General features: G+C 36.2%; 1 non-coding gene across 1 annotated transcript; it reads right to left on the bottom strand.

The window, feature by feature from the left end:
- Positions 1–3,375: 3,375 nt before the first annotated feature.
- Positions 3,376–3,482, bottom strand: LOC133807780 (small nucleolar RNA R71). The gene has a single exon (XR_009879674.1). It is a non-coding gene; the product is annotated as a small nucleolar RNA R71 (small nucleolar RNA).
- Between the last annotated feature and the right edge of the window lie 3,636 nt (positions 3,483–7,118).

The raw sequence follows: 7,118 nt of genomic DNA, 5'->3' as shown, positions 1-7,118 counted from the left end.
ATAAAATATCTAACCATTAGAGAGTTGCCCACTGATAGGGATGTCACCAGGAAGCTTCAATACTAGGCCCCCAGATACGTCATGATAAACGACAAGCTCTATCGTAGGGGGTTGTCCATGCCATATCTTCAATGTGTATTTGGGACCGAGATGAATGCGATCATGCGTGAAGTGCATGAAGGCTTTTGTTGATATCACTCAGTCAGATTCAGCATGTCCAAAAGGATCCTAAGGCAACGATATTTCTGTCCACCAATGAAGGACTGTGTAGATTACATCCGCAAGTGTGATCAATGCTAGAGATACGCAAAGATCCCGGAAGCTCCTCCCACAAAGATAACCTTGATGACCAGTCCCTGGCCTTTTGTAGTTTGGGGAATTGATTTGGTAGGATACCTCCCGACTGGGAAGAGCAAATTGAAATATGCCATTGTAGCCATCGACTATTACACCAAATGGGTCCAGGCGGAATCAATGAACACCATTACCTCCAAAAAGGCCCTGGACTTCGTCATCAACAATATTGTGTGCCGATACGACCTCCCTCATAAAATCGTGTCTGACAACGGGAAGCAATTTGATAGCGTCCACTTCACTGACTTCTGTGAAAGACATGGAATCGTCAAAAGCTTCTCCACAGTTGCAAGGCCTCAAGAAAACGGGAAAAGAGAGGCCATGAACAAAATTTTAAAAGGGACACTGAAGAAAGCTACAAGCTTGCAAGAGCAAGTGGTCGAAAAAGTTGCTCCGTGTCCTATGGGCATACCGAACCATAAAGAGAACTTCGACTAGACATAATCCCTACTCAATGTTTACGAATGCAAAATAGTCATCCCTGTAGAAACTACAGTCCCGTCCCACAGACGAGAAACATACGATCCCGTCCAAAATCATGCCTTCCTCCAGGAATCCTTGGATCTCATCGAAGAGATCTGGGAAGAATCGCAAGTGCAGCTGAAGATGTATCAGGAAAGATCCCAAGGCACTTTAATTCTAGAGTTAAGAGCTGAAGGTTTGGGACCGGTGAGCTGGTCTTGAGAAGACTCTTCCCTGCATCTCAAGATCCAGGAGTGGGGGTTCTGGGACCTAACTGGGAAGGACCGTATGAGATCCAGGTCATTGGAACCTGAACCTTAGATTCGGGATAAATCAGTTAAATCATATCTGGTAAGTCCAAAACGGTCCAGGTCGTTGAAACCTGAACCTTGAATTCAAGATAAATTAATTAACCTCCACAATTTTTCGTTAATGGTTTGTCCATTGGAACCAGGATTCCACATTTAATTTTTTTCATGCATAGTGGTAAAACATTTCGTGAATTTTTAAAGAAATAAATAAGTATAAAGCAGGAATCATTGTGCAAGGATAGAAACCAATATAATAACTGGATAATAAGATAAATCATTGTCTTAAGCACATCCGCACCCATAAAAAAATGTTCTACAAATAAAAAAAAAGAGAGGAAGCCCCAAATAAAATTACAAAGGTGATAAACGAGTTTTAGACTCGTTTTTGTGTGTCTTTTTTGGAAGCTTTTGTAGTCAATTAAGTTTATTTTGTTCCATTTTATGCTTGTTTTGGTTTGTTTTTTATGTTTTGAATGACTCGGGATGGTTTGGAATGAAAAGAGGTCAAAAATCGATAAAAAGATGAAAATTTGGCAAAATTTGTGATTTGAAGTATGTAGCGCAACCACGCTACACAGTGTCGTGACCGCGCTTGGTGATTCGAAAGCGAAGATTTCAACATATTTCTTTAATGAAGGGAAATTTTGTCATTTCACTTGGGGAAATCGTAGGGTTTTGTATTTTAATGCGATTTTCAGCAATAAACCCTTATTATGCAGAATTTGGACTAGGAGAAGACGGTTGGAAATATTGGAGAAACATTGGATCAATTAGAGTTTTTCTTTTCCTTATCTTTTCTTTATTTTTCTTTTCATTTTTAGTTTATGTTGATTGTTAATTTCATGGATTTGAATAGTATGAATATGAACTAAATCTAGTTCTAGGTTTTTTAATTGACTCTCTTGAAACTCTTCTAAGAATTAATGCAAGTTTATGTTTTTTTCTTCTCATTTGAGATCTTTTCAAATTATGCTCAATGCTTGTGATTTATTGGCCATTTATTACATCATATATATGAATTTGTTTCAAAATCTAAAAGGTGAGATTCAAATATGCTATAATTGAATAGACATAGATTTCAATACTGAACGTAAGTATCAATATGGTTGATGTAGCTTATAAGTTATTATGCCTAATGCATCCTATATGTTGAGTTTATCATAAAAATATAGAAAATTCACACATAGGTTGAATTTTATATATCTTAACACGAATATAGAATACTTTTGTAACTTGCTACTCATTTTATAGAAAATTTTATGATAATAACGCATTAAGGAAATAGAGAGTGGAAAGATGATGAGATTAAATTCCCTAATTTTCATCTATTAATTAATTGTCCTCATTGTTATTTTTTTTAGAGTTTATAGTTTTTAATTATTTTTATTTTGTAGTTTTATGATTATGTTTAAGTTTTCTCTTGTCAACAAATTTTTGTTAGCCAAATAGAGATTATGAATTATATATTGGCACTTAGTAATTCAGTCTTCATGGGACGATACTTGTGCTTGTGCAGTATATTACTTGAAACGATACGTATACTTGCGTTATCAATTTTTACTTGTGCACCGTTGCCAGGGACTGAAAATTATTAATATCAATTCAATTAATTTTTACTCTAATATGGTTGTTTATCTTCTAACTTAGTTTGTGTATGAATTTTCTAATCTCAAGAAGTTTCGGTATATGCGACGTGGAAAGACATTTGAGAACATACCAGTAAATCTTGAGATAGAAAGAACCCGCAGACAGAACAGAAAGAAGAAGAGGTTGTAGAGTACTATGGCTGAGAATCAATGGAATGCAGTGAAAAATGCTGCCCATAATGTTTATAGGGCAGCAGATGCTGTTGAGATTCCAAATGTAGCAAAGGTTCCTGTGGAACAAGGACCGTAACAGATTATGTACTTCCCACTGTCACAGGAGTGCATTCTTGTATCATACCTCCAATAATTGTTGTAAATAATTTTGAGATTAAGCCAGCAATTCTGCAAATGGTCCAATCCACTATTCAGTTTGGAAGCTTGCCTACAGAGGACCCTAACATGCACATAACTAATTTCTTGGAGCTTTTTGTGAATTTTAAGATAAATGGGGTGGGCGATGATGCAATAAGGTTGAGGCTGTTTCCATTTTCCCTAAGGGACTGTGCAAAGAGTTGGTTGATTTCCCTACAGCCTAACTCTATCACCACATGGGAGGAGCTCAAAAGTTCCTTGCAAAGTTTTTCCCTCCAGCAAAAGCTGCAAAGTTGAGTGGAGAAATTAATAATTTTTACCAGAAGGAAGGGGAATCGTTGTATGATGCATGGGAAAGATTGAAAGAGTTATTAAGAAAGTTCCCACATCATGGTATAGAGAAGTGGATGCTAGTCCATAACTTTTATAATGGGTTGAATGGTACTACTCGTACCATAATAGATGTTGTAGCAGGAGGTGCGTTCATGAGCAAAAGTGCTAATGAAGCATATGAATTGCTAGAGGAGATGGCAATGAATAATTACCAGTGGCCAACTGAAAGGGGACAGCTAAAGAATGTGGCTGGTATGATTGAACTGAATGCTATTACCATGCTTACAGCACAAGTGGCAACATTAACAAAACAATTACAACAGACCAATCTTCCATCCCAAGCCATGCAAGTACAAAATTTTTGCGAGGTAGGTGGTAGCAGTCATCCACTGAATCAGTGCCCTATCCTAGATATGAATAACATGCCCATGGAAGAAGTGCAAGCTAGGGGAAATTACCAAGGAAAAAATAATAACCCTTATTCCATGTAATACAACCAAGGTTGGAAGAACCACCCAAATTTCTCTTGGACGAATACTCAACCCACTCAACAATCTTATCAACAAACTCCACCGGGCTTCTATCAACCACTGAATAGACCACCACAGCTGCCAATACCCAAGAAGCAACCTGAAGCACAACCTGATGTATTGAATTAGTTTATGACCGAAACAAGGGCTTCTATAAGGAGTTTGGAGACTCAAATTGGTCAATTGGCTACTTTAATGACAATCAAGGTTCAAGGAAATTTTCCTAGCACTACTGAAGTAAACCCTAAAGAACAGTGCCAAGCCATTACCTTGAGGAGTGGGACACATATGAAGGGCCAAGTAAGATCCACTCAGATAAGATGAGTCAAGAACGAAAAATACAAAGCATAATAGGAAATAAACCTAGTGAAGAAAAGGTTACTGATAGCCTCCTAGAAAAAAAAAAGTGGTACCACCAGTAAGCATTGAGCACCATATCGATATCCCATACCCACAAAGGCTCGATAAGCACAATTTGGGTAAACAGTTTACAAATTTTTTTGGAGGTATTTAAAAAACTTCATATCAATATCCCCTTCGCAGAAGACTTAGAACAGATGCTTAGCTATGTTAAGTTCATGAAGGAGATATTATCAAAGAAACGTAAGATGGGTGATTACGAGACAGTGGCATTGTCAGAGGAGTGTAGTGCCATCTTAGGAAGGAAACTTCCACAAAAATTGAAAGATACAGGGAATTTTTCCGTACCTTGTACTATTGGGAATATTGACTTCAAGCATGCATTATGCGATCTGAGAGCAAGCATTAACCTAATGCCAGTTTCAGTGTTCAAGAGACTTGGCTTAGGTGAGGCAAGACCCACTGCTATTACACTACAGTTGGTAGACCGATCTGTCAAGTATCCAAGGGGAATCATTGAAGATGTGTTGGTGAAAGTAAACAAGTTTATATTCTCTGTAGACTTCATAGTGTTGGACATGGAAGAAGATACTAATATCCCAATAATTCTTGGAAGATCATTTTTAGCTACTGGAAGGACGTTAATAGATGTTCAAAAGGGTGAGTTAAAGCTGCAAGTTCCAAATGAGGAAGTAACATTTAATGGTTTTGCAGCAACAGAAATTCCAAGTTGTTGTAGAGTTGATGTAGTGAAAAGACAGAAAGATGAGCTGGGAGTCACTAAGAAAAAGTCCATGGTTCAATGTGGTATTCGAACAGTTTGTCATCGTATGAAAAATATCTTTAGTGGGAAAGCTCAAATGTTACATGAACGATGGAAAGTTTAAAAGTTTTGCAATATCAAGAAACGAGCGTCTTCTCATGATACTATGGCTATTAAGGATTCGAGGGGTGGACTTGATCCGAGTTAAATTTGAAGAGATTTAGCGTTTGGCTAAATGACGTTAACGACAGTGCTATTGGGAGACATCCCATTCGTTTATTAATTTTTTTTTTCGCTGGTACATATAAATTACTTTGAAAAATTATTTTTAATTTTGTTTTATAGCTTTAGTGTTTATTTTTTTTAGTTTAGTTTTGGGATTGTTTTGTGGTCTTTAAATCATGAAAAAGTATATAGAAAAAAATAGATATGAGAGAAGAGAAAAACAAATTATTATGAAAAAAAAGCAAAATGATAATTTATTGGCCATCAGTGCGACCGTGCTGAGGAGAGCATGACCATGCTAGACACCGTTCAAATGGCAGTAAATAGATAAGTAGCGCGATCGCGCCCAACGGGTCAGAAAGTGTTAAAACTCTGCAATACACGATTTTTTTTTTGTTTTTCACAATTTTGTTCTCTCTTCTACAATTTTCTCTTCATTTTTACTGGGTTTCTAATTTCCAACCTTCTTTTGGTATGTATTTCCTCACTAAACTCTTATTTGCTTTATGTTTTTGTGATCTAGCACCTACATTGTTAGTTGTTTCCATTTTGTTTTTACTATTGGGGTTTTTAGCTCTCATGGTTGTGGAATCCGAAATTGTTGTGGATTGTTCGATGTCTTGCTAGATATTTCGACTTAGATGAGATGAATGTTGATCATATTGGTTGTGTGATGATATTGTGATTTCAATTTGTGAGATTGTTTGATAATTGTTGTAGATTGAGTTTTGAAGAAAGTTTGGGGGATTTTTGACCTAGAAATTGGGGCTTATGAAATTCTTGTTGTTTGATGAAATTGATGAAATCATTGCGATGCTTGTGGATTGTTGCTATCTATATCATTGAAGATTCATTGTAATTTAGAAAAATTTTCATTTTGATATTTCTAGGGCATGAAATTTGGGGATTTTGTTAATTGTGATGAATTGACGAAATTAAGTTGCAATTGTTGATCTTTTGAGCATTTATTGATCATAGAAAGCTTGAATTTCTCTTGGCACTGATTTCATTTAAACATTGTGGTGTAATATGAATCATTTGAGTTTTAGGTCATTAAATTGGGGCCTATTAATTTTTCTTCCAATTGCCATTGTTTTTTAATTTGGTTGAGTACTTAGACATATTAGGCCAACATTGGCAATTTTTCATTGTGCATTTAATTGTTCATTTTCTAGTGTGTGGTTGTGTTTATTGATATCATTTAAATTTGGTTGGGTAATTGTTTATTAGTTTTAAGTGTTGTCATTGTGTTCTGTTGAATTGTTATATTTATTTTGTGAGATGGCACCTTCTAGGAAACGAAATAAGAAAGTGCAAGAACAGGTGCCTGAAACCCAGGATCCTGATATTCAGTTGGATGAGTCTGTTGATACTAGATTTACTTTTGACAGTGCTAAGTCTAGGTATAGAGTAGAAATGTCTAGGAATCTGATTCAGAAAAGAGGGTTTGCAAGCAATGCTGAGGGAGAGTTTACCATCCCTAAAGAATATGTCCAAGTCATTAACACTCATCACTGGAAATATTTTTGTTCCCCACCTACTTTTGCCGTAATACCCATTGTGAGAGAATTTTATGCAAATGCCTTTGACCATGGTTATACTTGGGAAGCCATAGTTAGGGGAAAAATGGTTTGCTTTGATAGAAATACAATTAATGATTTGTTTAGGTTGCCCACGCGAGATAATGATGATTACAAGGATTTAAAGAATACTTTATGTGAGGAAAGTACATGGAATAAAATTTTGTATGCTTTGACTCCAGGTGGGAGTCAATGGAATTTTAATGGGACCGTAAGAATAGGTTTTCCCTTTAATTTGTTAT

Source organism: Humulus lupulus, chromosome X (genome assembly GCF_963169125.1).
Source record: "Humulus lupulus chromosome X, drHumLupu1.1, whole genome shotgun sequence".
Classification (NCBI taxonomy): domain Eukaryota; kingdom Viridiplantae; phylum Streptophyta; class Magnoliopsida; order Rosales; family Cannabaceae; genus Humulus; species Humulus lupulus.
Note: the sequence above shows the minus strand (reverse complement) of the source record. Positions and strands in the feature narration are given on the sequence as shown.